The following is a 17155-nucleotide window of genomic DNA, read 5'->3' on the forward strand; positions in this document are numbered from 1 at the left end:
CCTTTCAAAGTCTGACATCAATCTATACTTTCAGCTGTATGCTTCCCCCATATCCTTATCTTTTGAATAAATTATTTATCTTGAAATAGCCATAGTCTTCCTCTGCCTGTTCAAGCTCAACCTACCTTTCAAGGACTTGCACAATTTTCACTTTCTCCCTGAGGCCTCCTCAGGATCAGAAGAGAAACAGATCTTCTGCAGTGGAAAGATAATAGACATGGAGGTCAATGATGTGGGCTCTTTTTCTAGCATTTTCACTTACAAGCCATGGGTTTTTGAGCAAGCCAGTCCATCACTCAACCATAAATTAGTACAAGGTAGTATCCATCATAAAATTATGCCAAATATTAGATAAAATTACACAAATTAAATGTCTGAAAAAGTGTTCAGAAATCATTAGTTTTATATGTTCCCATGCCATGCCCATCTCCTTTCTTTCCCTACGATTGCTAATTTTGTGTGAATTCCTCTGCTACAGTACTTATCGTTTTGGTTTGCATTATCATGATCTGTGTGTGTGTGTGTGTGTGTGTGTGTGTGTGTGTGTGAGTGAGTGTGAGTAAGGTGGTGATTGAGGCAACAGTCACAGTTTACCTTGGCTTCCTAGCTGACTTCTGAAATGATGTCAAGCCAAGAACCTAGCACAGAGGGGACAAACAGAAATTGTGGTGGCCAAGTAGAAAGGCAAAGGAATTGGATTGAAAGAAAAGAGGTATGATTTCATCCTATCTCTGTTATCCTAGCTACATTCACATAAATTGCCAACGAATGGTAAAAAAACTAAAAGCCAATGAAATCTGTGAAAAATGACTGAAGAGCTGGCTCGTCCTCAGCCCCAGTGATTAGTCTCCAAATAATTGAAACTAGATGTAGTCTGATTGTTTTCTTAAGTGTTTTAAACATAGTAAGATGGACGAATAACCAGGTCATAGTGTACTTTTATCACCAGGCTTTTGCCATTTAATGCCTATTTCCATTCCACACATTCTCCCCTCTGCTGTGGTAAAGAGAAGCAGTACATGCCATACTTCCGAGCTATCAATAAAACGATCCTTAAAATGTACATATTAAGACTAATTATTGAGACTGTTTATAAACCTTGACTAATTAGTTAATCAATAATACCTCAGGGGCTTGCTTTTCCCATGACAGCCCTGCCCATGACTTCATTTCATGTTTTTTGGGTTTGGTAGGATTTCTTTCACCTATACCACTATTGTTAATGGCAGTTGCAAGTCAGAAAAAGCAAAGGGATTAACTCACAATCTCCGATACAATTAATATAGCCGTGTAGCTGTTAGACTGACAAATACACCAGAAACAGCATCCTAGTGAAATGGACCTGCAGGCATGTGTTAGGGTTTAGATTCATCCAGAAGCTTAATTTCTTTTCACTGCAAATTGGAGGGGATACTCAAATTCAGTGTTACCATATGCCAATGGAAAAGAAACATATGGAAAAATTTTAAAGCAAAAACAGATAATCATCGCTGCACTGCTTGCTTAAATTCAAAGGAGTTAATCATTTCATTTTAACAGGAACTTCCAGACAAACTGAATATTTTCTTTTGGTTCTCTTGGCTGAGCTGTTGACTAGAAACTTGGAGAACCAGTCAAGCTTGACTTTTGCTTTGGAGACAGTTCTGCAAAGTGGTTTAGAGATCTTACTCTGCATCAGGGAGACCATGGTTCACATTTGGATGCCAATCCTTAGTGGTTAAAAAACCCAGGGCAAGTCACAAATGTCTGTAATGCTCAGCTCTCTCCTCTGTAAAAGAAGTATGATACTGTCTACCTTACAAAATTGTGTTATGAGGCTGATGTCTGATAGGTTGACATTTGAATAAATGCATGATGCATATATAATATATTGAGCATAATTCCCAACATGGGGTAAATATCCAATAAATGTTGGCCATTTCTGTTACCAGAAGATAGTTCTTACCCTGTTTCTTATTCATCAGATTACCCTTAAGCACTCAATACAAATGGGAGGCCTGGGACAAAAAGATAATTAAAAGCTAAAGTTGAAGGGAAAATGATTATTATGGTCCCTTATAGAATCCTAAATCCTTTTCAGGACACTTTAGGTTTGCCAGTTCAATTAATAGTTCACAATTACCCTCCACTATCGCCTGTCCTTTTCTTTTTTTTATTAAGTTGAAATTTATAACAAGCATTTGATGAGATAAAATGGAAAATTACTTTATCTCTTATCATGCTATGGCTAAGCTGATATATCTCAGGTTTTATTTCTTGAGAAAAGATAGACCAAGTTTAGAATTGGGCTTTTGTAGTGACTGTCTTTTGTGTCTTTCCAGAAGTGATGGATGTGATGATCAGTGGGTTTGACCAATCAGAACAAATTAAAATGGTCATGGAAACCTAGGTTTTGCCAGGTGTAAATATTTTAGTTGATGGATCAAGTCGAGATTCTGGAGAAGTTTCCAAGTCTCACAGAGGTCTCATGGGAGGGCACTGGTGAGACTCTTCTCACTTCGAGAATTTGTAGCAGTGGTTACACAGGAATCACTACTGAAGCATTTTAATTCTTTCACACCAATTTAGCCATGCTATGATGTATCAGTTGAATGTCAGCTCTACATGTTTTTTCACATGGTTGATTATGGTCTCAGTTCCCCCAATTCATTGGAATCACATTTATCTCAGCACAGTTTCAAATGATGAAAGTTGGTATACTCTGTCCAGAGTAAAACAATATAGGACAGTCATTAAGAATTTGAGTTCTGAAATTAGTGTGACCTGGATTTGAGTTCCACCTCTGTTACTCAATAGCTATATGACCTTTATATATGAATCACTTATATTTGAATATATGAATCACCTATATTTCCCAAAACTCGTTTATTCATTCACACATGCCTTTAATCAATGTGTTATGTACCTAAACTAAATGTCCCAGTGAGTCAGTAGAGAGTGATGAACAAGACTGATATGATACATCTGACATGAAGATTATATTCTAATCAGAGAGGTATGATATAAAAATAAATGACTTCATAAGATAGTTTCCCATGGTAATAGGTGCTATTAAGCAAAAGGTAAAAGAAAGAAAGAAATAGGGAGAAATCTTTTTGAAAGGTGATCAAGAAATATCTCTCCATGTGGGTGACATTACAGCTGAGACCTAAATAATAAAAAGCCAAATATGAACAGTCAGTCAAAGAGCATTGCATGTAAAAGTGAACAGCCAGAGAAAAAACTGTGAAGCAAGGATATACTCAGTGAGTTCAAAGAATTGAGTAAGGGAAGTCTGTTTGGAAGAGAGATCATGAGATAATGTCAGAAGCGTTGTTGTTCAGTTGCCCAGTCGTATCCAACTCTTTGCGACTGCATGTACTACAGCATGCCAGGCTTCCCCATCCTTCACTATCAGAAGAGTAGGCAGAGGCTAGATCCCTCAGGACATTACCAACCACAGAGAGAAGTTGAGGTTTTTAATTTTATTTAATTCATTAATTTGTGTCAGAGTATAATTGGTTTATGGAGAAGGAAATGCAACCCACTCCAGCATTCTTGCCTGGAGAATCCCATAGACAAAGGAGCCTGTCGAGCTACAGTCCATGGGGTCTCAAAGAGTGCGACACGACTGAGACTAACACACACACATACACACACACACACAGTTACTTTAAAATGTTCTGTTAGTTTCTGCTGTATAGCAAAGTGAATCAGCTATATGTGTACATATGTCCTCTCTTTTTTTGATTTCTTTCCCATTTAGATAACCACAGAGCTCTGAGTTGGACTATAAAAAAAGCTGAGTGCTGAAGAATTGATGCTTTTGAACCGTGTTGTTGGAGAAAACTCTTGAGAGTCCCTTGGACTCCAAGGAGATCCAACCCCAGTCCGTCCTAAAGGAGATCAGTCCTGAGTGTTCATTGGAAGGACGGATGTTGAAGCTGAAACTCCAATACTTTGGCCACCTGATGTGAAGAACTGACTCATTTGAAAAGACCCTGATGCTGGGAAAGATTGAAAGCAGGAGGAGAAGGGGATGACAGAGGATGAGATGGTTGGATGGCATCACAGACTCAATGGACGTGAGTTTGAGTAAACTCTGAGAGTTGTTGATGGACAGAGAGGCCTGGCGTGCTGCGGTTCATGGGGTCCAAAGAGTTAGACACAACTGAGCAACCGAACTGAGAACACTGAGGAGAGTTCCCTGTGCTGTATACAGTAAGTGCTCATTAGTTATCTATTTTACACATAATAGTGTATATATGTCAAGTATATATGTCAATCCCAGTCTCGCAATTCATCTTGGAGCCTATTGCTGTTTTCAGGAGAGAGATCACATGATTTCAGTGTCCCTACCTACAAATATGATAGGATTGGTGGTGGTGGAATGTTAAAAGAAATAGTGCATATAAAGTGTTCAGCGGTCTGTGGAATATGTTAGCTAGTATATTAAAAGCTAGTCAATAGCTAGTAGATTAAAAAGGTTCGGCCTCTATTGTTTAGCCAGGAGGCATCCTTTTATCGTCTATGTGAAGGAAAAGAGAACAAAAGATTAAACCAAATGGACCTTGGCACAGAACAACCAAGCATTCTGGACCCTTCAGTGCACAGAGGCTTAAGCTGGATAGCTGTTGAATGTAATTCAGGATAACAAATGTCTTTTCATTTCATAGAATCGTGGCATGCTGGGACTGTCTTGTTTATGAGCTTGATGAATCAGATGAAAGGCTTTCCCAGCGTTGTCTGATACTAATTATCCATCATTGAAACTTGTTGATTGCTGTAAAAAATACCCTGGAGTCTGCCTTCCAGGCAACCAGCCAATGGCGCACACCATCAGCACCAGCTAATGCTACTGGTGTGTTTCCATGATGTGAGATTCCTTGCTTACCTTTCCTGAAACATAGAATATCAAGTTTCATGTTCTTGTTTCCATGCTGTCCTTTGATAGACATTTTTGACATTTTCTTTGGAGACGGTGCGTGCTACCTTTGAGAGTAAGGAGAATTTATATCAAATCCTTCTCTCTGAGACCAGAGGCCTCTGACAGTATCTGTTTCCAATACATTGGCTTTTATCTTTCAACAATAGTGTGTTTTGAAACAGACCATCTCTAAGCTTGAGTTGACAGTCACCATTATTTCTTCAAGAGGCATGATTCCAACCACTTCTTGAATGACCTTCTGTGTGAGAAAATCCTCAATTTTCCAAGAAGTAATAAAAGGGCAGAGGACAGCACAATTGCATGTATCTTCCAATGCCCCTTAGTCACATGGACGTTCTTTGGGGAGATGTTGAAACTGTCAAAACCCTTCCTCCTTTAGACCCAACTCAGCCATTGTCTGACCCAGTGGCGTGGCCCTTCTGTGAATGTGTAGGGTGAGCACGCCTAGTCACAGATTAATGGGCAGAAATCCACAAGGGCTAGCAGGCAAGATGGGGCTAGTTAGGAAGGCCTGAACTGCTCTAGTTTCAAGAAAAAGTAAGCAGATTGTCCTGGCAACTGTCAGAGCACTGATGCCATTTTTTTTTTTTCTTCTAGTTGCTATGACCACAAGTCCCAGAAAGTGATTTTGTATTAACCTTTCCACCTCAGTCCCTAAAGTGTCACTGAGACCTTTGAAAATCAGCAGAGGATTATAAGAGCTTCTATCTGTTATCGGTCCTCAGTGATTGATGGGGTCTCAAAGAAGGTGACTGGCCCTGCCCTCCACTTGGAGGTTCCAGAATTTAGCTCTTGTCAGTGCCCCTGAGCCATCACACTAACCATAATACAGAAGACTGAGGTGGCAAACGGGGTGCTGATTTATTAGCATACAATGGAAAGGATAATGCCCCATGAAACTGAAGCCCCTGAATTTACATGATTCTTTCCTTCTTTGTCTAAGATATAGGGAGCAAAATATAGGATATATAGATATATGAGATTTCTCTGGTGACATAGACAGTAAAGAATTTGCCTGCAATGCAGAAGACCGGGGTTCAGTCCTTGGTGTGGGAAGATCCCCTCGAAAGGAAATGGCAACCCACTCCAGTAGTCTTGCCTGGAGAATCCCATGGACAGAAGAGCCTAGTGGGCTGCAGTCCACATGGTTGCAGAGTCAGAGATAACTAAGCGACTAAGTCTAGGATACTCTTTGTCTAGGATATAGGCAGCAAAGATCACAATCAGAAGGAAACCTAGGCAAATCACTGTAAAGAGATAAGCAATATTAAACAGTCTAAGTCCATAAGTTTCTATATTTACAGACTTCATTGCAGTAGTTTCTTCGGCTATTCACAACAGAAATTAACATGGACTAGCTTATATTAAAATTTAATTTAAGGTAAATCATTGACTTGATGGACATGGGTTTGGGTGGACTCTGGGAGTTGGTGATGGACAGAGAGGCCTGGTGTGCTGTAGTTCATGGGATCACAAAGAGTCGGACATGACTGAGCGACCGAACTGAACTGAACTGAAATCATATGGGCAAGCTCTATGCAAGATTCAACCCTGACAGAGAAATTTTACCATTGCTTGTGTCAAAAACCAACCCTTGGTCAGGGAGAAGAACCTTGATTCCCACCCTCCCACCATGCCTCCTCCAGTCCCCAGCAAACAACCTGAATTACGGGTGGTGATTGGACTGAGTAGACCGAAAAGCAAATGCCCTGAGAGGAAAATTCCAAAGTTGCCTGATGGGCAGGGAATCAAAATAAAAGGATACATAGGTAGATGCTGTATCCCAAGACAGATAGGTAGGTAGGTAGGTAAATAAATATCTTATGTCCTTTTATTTTGTATCTTTGACTTTTTACTTTATGGTTTAGATGCTTTGACATCTTAGGGCCTTTCTAATCCTGGAGGCACTGGCCCTCCCAAAGTTAGCTAATTCCTAGAGATGCTGCAGAACTTGCTTGAGATGTGTCTTTGCAAGCAAAGCAATTCAGAGCCCATACATCCAGCCACTTCCTTAACTGGGCACTTATTCTGGGTCATTGTCAACTACACTAAGCATCCTAGGACCAGATACCAGGCAACAAAGAAAGGTTCCTCTGCCCCACAGACCCCTGAAATTATTCAAAGTATAACAATCCTAAGCCTGCTTACCCTGTCTCATCCCCCCTTTGCCACAGAAGCCACAATAAGGACTTGCCCACGTTTGCTCCTCAGTGTCTCTGTTTCCTCTCTGACGCTGGTGCTTCCCATTGTGACCCTGTGTGGTGGGCCTTGCCTTCTGTGTCTAGGTAACTGTGGGCAAGCCTCTTCCTTCATAACAGTCATTTCTGTGTCTGCATGTCTTTTTGTTGTTGTTCAGTCGCACAGTCATTTCTGACTCTTTGTGACCCAATGGACGGCAGCATGCCCGGCTTCCCTGTCCTTCACCATCTACCAGAGCTTGCTCAAACTCACGTGCATTGAAATGGTGATGCCATCCAATCATCTCACCCTCTGTCATCCCCCTCTCCTCCTGCCTTCAATCTTTCCCAGCATAAGGGTCTTTTCTAATGAGTCAGCACTTCACATCAGGTGGCCAAAGTATTGGAGCTTCAGCTTCAGCATCAGTCCCTCCAATGAATATTCAGGGTTGATTTCCTTTAGGGTTGACTGGTTTAATATCCTTGCAGTCCAAGGGACTCTTAAGACTCTTCTCCAACACCACAGTTCAAAAGCATCAATTCTTCAGCACTCAGCCTTTTTATGGTCCAATTCTCACATCCATACATGACTACTAGAAAAATCATAGCTTTGACAACACAGACCTTTGTTGGAAAAGTAACGTCTCTGCTTTTTAATATACTGTCTAGGTTTGCCATAGCTTTTCTTCCAAGGAGCAAGCATCTTACTATATGCATGTCTTACTATACCTGATTGAAAGAACTCCAGAGTACCCTTAAAAATGTACATGTGTGCTCAAAAGCTCACCTGAACTGTTTGAGAGATGGTAGGTGGATCTCCAGTATGGCATCTTTCTAAGGATTCTTCAAGTGTAATTTCGACTGGACCTTATCTGGGATTCACCTGCTGCCTTGATGACTTGACCCTGGTGTAAGATAGGACCTGGTTACATACCTCACATGATTTCAAGGTATGCTTCTTCCTTTTTCACTTCATTGCCTGGAACTGACCTCCAATCCAAAAGCAATAGCTTTTCCTTTCAGCATTCTGAGGAAAATATTTACTTTCTTACAAAGTAAACAAGTAATTTTAGAAGAAAATTAATGAGCTCCATCTCAATTGCCACTGAGAGTAACACAAATAGAAACTTGAAATGGCCTGGTGAGCTTTTGAAATCTCAGTGCTACCTACAAAAACCGACATCTGATGAAGCTAACACGGCAGTGTAGGGGTCCATGCCCCAGCCTTACCTGAAAGAGTTAATGCAATTTCCAAAGATTCTCTGCTTGTTCCCAGGGAGTGGTGAAGGCACCAGTAGTGCCTTTTGCCATGTGGTGCAATTTCTAATCCTTTTTAAAGAGACAGAAGCTGCATATGTGTGTTCTGTGGCGACCTTTTAGAGATGCTTTTTCTTTAAAATATTCCTGCTAAACATTTTAGACTGTGATCGTGTTTGGTGCCACATGAAGAATGGCAGAAGGGGCTTGAGGGGAATCTGCACATCCTGAAGTCTGAGGTTTTTTAAGTTCCTCCTGAGGGCAATTCTGAAGCAGAAGAAATAGTTAATTAAAACCAAATCAAATGGGGGTTAGGTGGACGTTTTCAAATGCTCTCTCAGTCTCTTCCTCTCTCTCACAGGTTCCAGTTTGTGTGCTATCCGGTCTAGACCCCGACTCCTTATTTTGTGTGAATGTGATAAAAGGAGACAAAGAACCAGGGGTAAATGCTACAAAAATGATCTAAATAAAAAAGCACTGTGGATACTCAGCATCCACGCCTCTGGACTCTGAGTCCTTCCACCACCAGGGCACTTAAAAAAGGGAGAGAGAGGTTTATCCCCCTCAAAGGGTTATTTATTGTTTTACATGATATTCCATTTTCTGTTCTTTGTTGTGCCCGTCTGCAGAATTCTTCTGCAGCTAAAACTGTCAGGTGAAAGCCTGTCGAACACTTGAGGTGGGCGAGAAGGAGGTCTTCACCTCTCCCTCTAGATACTGACACCAAAGTGAACCTGCCAGCTGCTCTCAGAGCTAATGCCATCACTTTCTAGAGGTCACTCCAAAGTCTGACTTAAGAGAATTTTCCTGGAGCTCTTACACTTTTGGTAAATTGTCACATGTCTAAAAGTCCTATTTGAGCACTAAGTCTTTTTTCAAAACCTAGAGTCAGAACTCAGCCAGGTTCAAAATGGAATTAATACCTATGATCATCCCAGAATCTATGAAAGGGAAATTTCTGAAATGTGGGGGAGGGAAGAAGAAGGTAAAGGCTTTGTGACTGAAAGCCATTGGTTCATTCAGTAAATATTTGTTAAGTAGAAATTAAAGGTAAATACCATGAGAAGCACCAGAAAAGGTGTCTTTGGATAAGGGACACTTTGAGGTCATTTTGTCTGACTCTTCCTTGGGATGGGAATGTTAATAAATGTACAAGCGGCTGTGCTGGTGTCTGATCTAGACCCTAAACTGGGAACCAAACACAGGAGTGTGTTTCACAGACTGGTGGCCAGTCTGAAGTCAGTTTGCAGAGGAACTGGGGAATATTCTGGCTGAAACTCCTGCTAAGTTCCTGCTATACCTAGGAACTCCATGCATACTCTGACATCTATTGCTTACACTAACACTATTCAGTGAATACTATCACCTACCTGCTTGTTTTAGTTACAAATAATTGAAATCCAAAGAGCTTTGATGATTTTCACTCATTCCATTCAGTAATATGTACTGAACACCTACTAGGTTGAAGCCTTTTTCTTTGGCTGAGGGATATAGCCATGAGTAAGAGGGACCAGACCTCTGTCTCCTAAGAGCTCAAATTCTTAGATCACTTGGGACATCAGGCAGTCATATGTTTTGTTGTTTTTTTTCCAAGTCAATGAATGGGAGTTGTTTGTGTTCACAAAATCATGTAAACAAAAACTATAATTTCATCTGATTTCTCATATCTGTTTGTCATACTGCTGGAAATTTCTTAGACTCCAAAGCCAGACTCCTTCCAGTATGCCAGGAGAATTTACCAAGAGAATTTAGAAGAATTTGTTCATGTCTTGAATCTTCCCATTTCACATCCTTTGACATTGCCTTTGATGTTATTTTCAACTTCATGTTATCCAAGCCCAATGATGGATAAACTAGAGAGTGGAAGTCAATGTGTGACTTCCTCTAGATAAAGTTAGGTATTGAGGTTATGGAAGTTTAACCTTTTGTTACTGTCATTACTAGTCTTTGAAATCCTCAGTTCACCTTATGTCAAATTTTATTCAGCACAATTTTCTTAACTCTGCACACCCTTGAAAATATGTATTTTATAATAGGTCAGGGATGAGGGGCAGTGAAGAGAGTCATACCCCACACTTGGTAGGATGTTAGCAATTTGATTGAATTTGAAAATAGAGCTATGAAAGTATGCTAACAATAAAAAGAAAGACTTTCACACTAAAGTACCCAAGAATAATAGGAAGTATATGTACTGGTGCATGTGGGTAAAAAGGGAGCCCATAATCCCTAGCCATAATGTCAGCTCACTTAGGACATTTTAAATATTCTTTTATAAGTCTATTTGGCTGAAATCATCACTTGAGAAGTATTAAAGAAACTATTTTTAATATACTGTTTTAAAGATACTGTTATGAGCTGAACTATATCCCTCCCAAATACATAGGTTCAAGTCCTAAACCTCAGTACCTCAGAATGTAACTTTAAAAGAAAGAATTAAGGTAAAATGAGGTTATATGAGTGGACACTAATCCAATTTAAGTGGTGTCTTTATAAGAAGAAATTAGGGCACAGACAGAAGCGGAAGGCAGTGTGCTGACAGATAGAAAAATATGGCCATTTGCAAGCCAAAGAGAGAGGTCTTAAAAGAAACCAATCCCATAAACACCTTGATCTATGATTTCCAGTTTCCAGATCATGAGAAAAATACATTTCTGTTGTTTAAGTCACCCCATCTGTCTACTTCATTATGGCAGCCCTGGCAAACTAGTACAGAGGTATAATCATGACTCTTGGTGAAATTTAAAGTGAACAAAAGCCATAGATGCTTCCAGTGAAAATCCAAAAGAAGAGAAACACTTAGGACATCAGGATTGGCAAAATGATTTTTCAAATGTGTTCCAAACTGGGCAGTATACACTGGGCAGTAACCATCATCTCATTTAACTGGATAGCACTTGCATTTCTGTGGATAAGGAGTATTTGTGTTATTGTCAGTATTCTATGACTTGTAGACCTGTAAAATAGCTCAAGGTAGAGATAATCCAGAAGGAAGGACAAGATATCTAGAAATGTTTTGTTTGTTTGTTTAACCCACTATTATCTCCCAGAGGGCTTCTGGGCACAGAGGAAACTTAAGTTCTCAGTTCAGATCATTTCAGTTGCTCAGTCGTGTCCAACTCTTTGTGACCCCATGAATTGCAGCACACCAGGCCTCCTTGTCCATCACCCAACACCCAGAGTTTACTCAAACTCACTTCCATCGAGTTGGTGATGCCATCCAGCCATCTCATCCTCTGTCGTCCCCTTCTCCTCCTGCCCCCAATCCCTCCCAGCATCAGAATCTTTTCCAATGAGTCAACTCTTCACATGAGGTGGCCAAAGTACTGGAGTTTCAGCTTCAGCATCAGTCCTTCCAAAGAACACCCAGGACTGATCTCCTTCAGAATGGACTGGTTAGATCTCCTTGCAGTCCAAGGGACTCTCAAGAGTCTTCTCCAACACCACAGTTCAAAAACATCAATTGTTCGGTGCTCAGCTTTCTTCACAGTCCAACTTTCACATCCATACATGACCACTGGAAAAACCATAGCCTTGACTAGGCAGACCTTTGTTGGCAAAGTAATGCCTCTGCTTTTCAATATGCTACCTAGGTTGATCATAACTTCCCTTCCAAGGAGTAAGCGTCCTTTAATTTCATGGCTGCAATCACCATCTGCAGTGATTTTGAAGCCCCCAAAAATAAAGTCTGACACTGTTTCCACTGTTTCCCCATCTATTTCTCATGAAGTGATGGGACCAGGTGCCATGGTCTTAGTTTATTTTCCCTTAAAATATAAATGGGACACAAGTCTCTGAGATTATCTTGGATTCATCCAGAATTTACAATAGTCCTTCCTCTCTTGGGACTTGGATTAGGTGCCTGGCTGGGGAAGAATGTGCTAGAGAACAGACCCTTCTTAGAGGCTATATCCCAGAACCTAAAGTTTGAGTGTTCTTCCTTCTCTCCAGTTTGGCTGATGGGGTGGAGGAAGCAAGGGGAAGGTTGTAGACACTCTCTTATCATCCAGAGACTGGCCTCAGGCCAGAGCCATTTGAAACACAAACTCTCTAAGCCTCTGAAACTCAACCACCAAGAATTGTTGTTTACTCTGCTATGTGTTCTCAGTTATAGATGGACTCTAAAAACTAAACCACAGGGGTGAAACAGTCTCACAGATATAAAAACAAACTAATGGTGACCAGTGGGGACATGGATGACGTTAGGGACAAGAGAAGGGTAGGGAATAAGAGCTATGAACTTATTTTATTACATGTAAAATAAGTAAGATACAAGCACATAATGTACAGCAAAGGGAATATAGGCAATATTTTATAATAACTTTAAATGGAGTATGAGCTATAAAAATATTGAAACACTATATATTGAAACTAATATAATATTGCAAATTAAATATACTTACAAAGAATAGTTGTTTTCTATTTCTCTATGCATTTCTTCTTTAACTCCCTTTTGAAAATACTTAAGACACTTGGGGAGGTCAAGAGGAAACTTTGGAAACAGGGCAATATTTCCAAATACCAGAGTTATCTCATGGTGGACGTAATATATGCAAATGTCTGTGCTAAGTAATTTCACATATTCCCCCAGTTAATCTTTATACTGAGTTCCTTATGTGGAGGCTAACATTAGCTCTGTGTTTTAGGTGACCTAGTCTTAGGGAAAGAAGTGTTTAAGTGCTGACACTAGGCTAGTGTCAGCATTTTTACCTGCTATACAACTTCTTTCCAGGTGAGAGGAGGAAATATAAGCATAATGAAGCCCAGACCATGTTCTCATTAGCCCCGGCTAAACTTACTAAACTCTAAACCAGTTTCCATGCTACTAACTCAATTAATCTTTCTTGAATTTGATTATGAGAAAAACGCTCTGTGAGATGCTATTTTGGTTTTCTATTGCTGGGCAATTATCACTGCCCCCCAGCTGAATGGCTTAAAACAGCAGTGATTTGCTACTTCTCAAGATTCTGTCATAGACTGAATGATCCATCTGCTCGTCTTCTTGATCAGTTGCATTTAGCTGGCAAGAGGGCTGGACTGGGGGCCCAAGAAAACTTATCTCACGTGTTTTAAGCCCTAGGGTTGCTTGTTACCTGGGGCACCTCTGCTCTACTGTATTCCTCAGTCTATTACTTAGATTCCATCTCCACTGGCACCTCTTTCTCCAGAGCCTCTCCATATGCTCATGGAGTACATTTATTACCTTACAGCATGGCAGCTGGGCTCCAAAGCAGCAGAAGAGGAAGCTTCTAGGCTTCTCACATAGCAGCACTTCTGCACTGACCTTTTGACCAAAGCAAGTCACGGCCAATGCAGAGTCAAGGGGAGAGGAAACAGAGTCCACCTCTTGCTGGAAGGAATTGCTGGATGTCATATTTGCACTGTAAAGGGAAACGCTCTTCCTTATACAGGTCTTTCATGCAGCTTCTGCTCAAATAAATCATTTTGAGAAGTCGATGTCACTGTTACTCCTCTGATTAAAAATTTTCAGAGGCTCGTCAATGCACACAGATAAAGTTCTAACTCCATCCTCTGATATTTAGTCTTTTATGATATGTCCTGACCTTATCACTACTACTTTACTGTCTTCTTTCTAGGTGGTCCTCCTCCATTTCCATCAATATTCCAGGCTTGTCCCTGAATCTACAAACTAAAGATTTAGAATAACTTTCCAGCATACCACATAGAGAAAGATATCTTTTACTGTAATCCCATAACCACAATGATCGGTGTTTTTACAAAACTAAAACTAGTCACTTCGGTGGGAAAACCCAACCAAAGATTCAGAGCTGTGCTGTGAATTGAATAAGGTGTCAACATATTCTTTGATGGTTCTCTGCCAGATTCTGCTGATTTTAGAACATACCCTGTATTAGAGACAAACAGATCATCATCAGTCAAATACCCATGAGTGTTTGCAACATAGGATTTCCAAGCAGCCTTTTCATTTTTAGTGTAAAAGCTGATATAAATATTTATTTATGTGTCAGATCGTTTCAGTTGAAGTTATGGGGTAAAGCAGACAAAGACATTTATCACATTAAAAGTGGTATATTTCAATGTTTTGACTCATATAATGAACCTTCTCAGAATCCACTGTTCACGGACATAGCATCTGGAAAGCTATTTAATGATCATAAGTTTTGTCTAATAAATAAGTGGGCTTTGTCAAAATGATGTATGTTAAACAGTATCCTTAGGAACATAAAAAAAGAATGGAGACTATATTTCACTCTTTTCATTCTTGTCTCTACTGCCTTAGTGTTTTTAGGAAGTTTTCCCAAAACAGCCATAGAACTTCCAGAAAGGACACTTGAAATAGGGCCATTTTTCTTTTAAACTGTAAGTGTTATCATTCATCATCTCTTTGGGATATTGAATATAGAATCATATATCTGCTTCCATTGTTCTCATACAATACTTGCCAAACACTTGTGAAAAATGAGAATGTAAGAAGTTTACATTTTTAGTTATTATCAAGGGCTAAAAATTGCCTATTGTACCAATTTCAGAATATGTTGGTGTAATGCACATTTCAAGAAGAATAAAACAACTCCTAATCCAATTTTTCCTTCTTCTCAAGCAGGTTTAACACTATGACCCTTGGCATGATTTAATGAAATACTTCCTTTTTCCTGCACGAAAAAAACAAAACCTCAAATAACAGCTAGTTGAACCATTTAGGATTAGAATGTGTAAGTACCAAAATATTACAGTCACTAATGGAAGGGGTCATGAGACTTTGAAGGAAGCTAATCCTCAATTTATGATGTGTCTACCCAATATTTTAATTAAAAGCACATTAGGCCAATGCTGGATTAAAACTATAAAATTAACAGATCATGTCTTAATTCTTAGACTGCCTTGAGTCAAGACTACTGTAAAAATGCACAGATGCATAACAAAAACCAAATGTATGCTAAAAATTAAGAGTTTTGTGAATCTTTGGAATCCTTAGATCTGTAATACCAGAAATGAAGAGCTCCTAATAGAAATAAACGCACAATAATCTAACCTCTGCTTATGTTTCTACTTTCATCTTATACCACATTTTGCAACCCTCTCTCTACTTTATTCACTTTGGATTTCTTTTGATTCCTCAAGCATGCCAAACTCATGACATAGCCTCTTAACTTGTTCCTTCTCCAAACTGAAACAGCCTTTCTCCCAAATTTTTGCAGGCTGGCTTCTTCTCTTCACTAAATTTTAGTTCTAATGTCATTTTATACTCTCATAGGCAGGACATTAAACAAGTATTGTGATGTTATTTTACCCTCAGTACACACATGCATGTACACACACAGGTATATAGAGTGTATTGTATTAAGGTACTCACAGACATACACAGAGGCATATAATGTAGTGTATTAAATTGTGTTAATTTCTTTCTAACCTTATCACTCCAAAAGCAGATGCCATGCCTATCTTGCTTACCACGAGATCACTAATATCTGGCTCCTTAAAATATGTTGGATATATGTTTATTGAATAAATATATGGATGATTGGATGAAAGAACAGATAAATAAAGACTCCTTTGAATTCAAAGTGTATTTTCCACTAATTGAAACCTGTTTATGTTTCTAAACATCGCATGATGTATCAAAACTTCTGTTTAGTGAATGTTCACGTGCATTTTTAATCTCTCATCTCACCCATGACAAGCTGAAACAAAAATATGACATGAAAAAAAAATTCACAAACAGATGTAATCAACAAAGAGATCAGATGGTTGGCAAGATTTTAAATAGCTTCTCTTTGTTCTTACCTCTCATAATCTTTCACAGGTTTTGGAGATGATCAAAGGCACAGTTTTATAAGGAGGAGATTCTTAAGAGGGAAGTGTTTTGACAAAGACCAAACTGAAAGACAAACAAAGTGAATAGAAAATGAGGAGTTTGGATTCAGGGATGAGGACATATTTTGTTAGAAGAAATTGCTCTATGGTGATGAAATGAATCATTAGAGACCTTCAGCAGGCAAGGTGTATGAATCACAAGATTTATCATTTCAGACCTGCTGTTCTCCACATGTTCGTTTTTGGCACTGTAGTAGGCATCTGGGAATTTTATGTGCTGGATACAAAATAAATGATTAACATTCCATTATTAAAATGCAACGCCCTAAGTTCAATGGTTGTTTTACCAAATTGTTGTCTGAGGAGTTTGATACCTCATGTATTTATTGAGAGTCTTTGGTCAGGAGTATCCAAAATCTTATGACCTTGATCCCTGAGAGCTGAATTTGTCTGCAAAGATTATTCTCTAAGAGAAACTTAATTTAGTCATATTATACAACCATTCTGAGCCTGTGGTTAGATGTTTTCTCAAAGTTCTTTGGGCAGTTTTTGAGGTCCCACTCACTTCTTGCCTAGTAGAATGCTTTGCAGCTAATAAACGATGAATTGAATGGGCTCCTTCAATTAATTGGAGCCTTGCACTAAGACAAATTTATTTGCTTGTCCATTCTTCATTGGGCTAATTCCTGTTGCTCTCTGATATCCACAAATCACATTTCTTGACTCAGTCATTTTTAAATGAATTTATTTAATAAAAATAGCAATCATTTTATTTTCACTCTCAGCCCTTATCACAATGACTGATTGTACATTGATTTCCCAAGACCTTTTATTTAATATCTGACTCCTGAGTAGAATGTTCACACCACAAGGACTAGGATCATGGTGTTTTCATCCCTTTTATGTATGCTGAATAGAGTACCTGGCTTATAGAAGCCTATCCATATAAACTTGTCAAATAATTGAATGAACGTGAATGAAAAATAGACTTAGACAATGT

The 17155-nt window shown here is 39.3% G+C and overlaps 1 long non-coding RNA gene across 3 annotated transcripts in view; it reads left to right on the forward strand.

The window, feature by feature from the left end:
* The window catches only part of LOC147348230 (uncharacterized), a 317007-nt gene that overhangs the window by 247680 nt on the left and 52172 nt on the right, over positions 1-17155 (forward strand). For all 3 annotated transcript variants that reach the window (XR_015151241.1, XR_015151240.1, XR_015151242.1), the window contains exon 7: positions 3746-4200. This is a non-coding gene — a long non-coding RNA (uncharacterized LOC147348230). The remainder of the gene's footprint in view (positions 1-3745; positions 4201-17155) is intronic.

This window comes from Bos grunniens, chromosome 22 (genome assembly GCF_055505025.1).
Source record: "Bos grunniens cultivar Pamir isolate PY7600 chromosome 22, Bosgru_T2T1.0, whole genome shotgun sequence".
In the NCBI taxonomy this organism is placed as follows: Eukaryota; Metazoa; Chordata; class Mammalia; order Artiodactyla; family Bovidae; genus Bos; species Bos grunniens.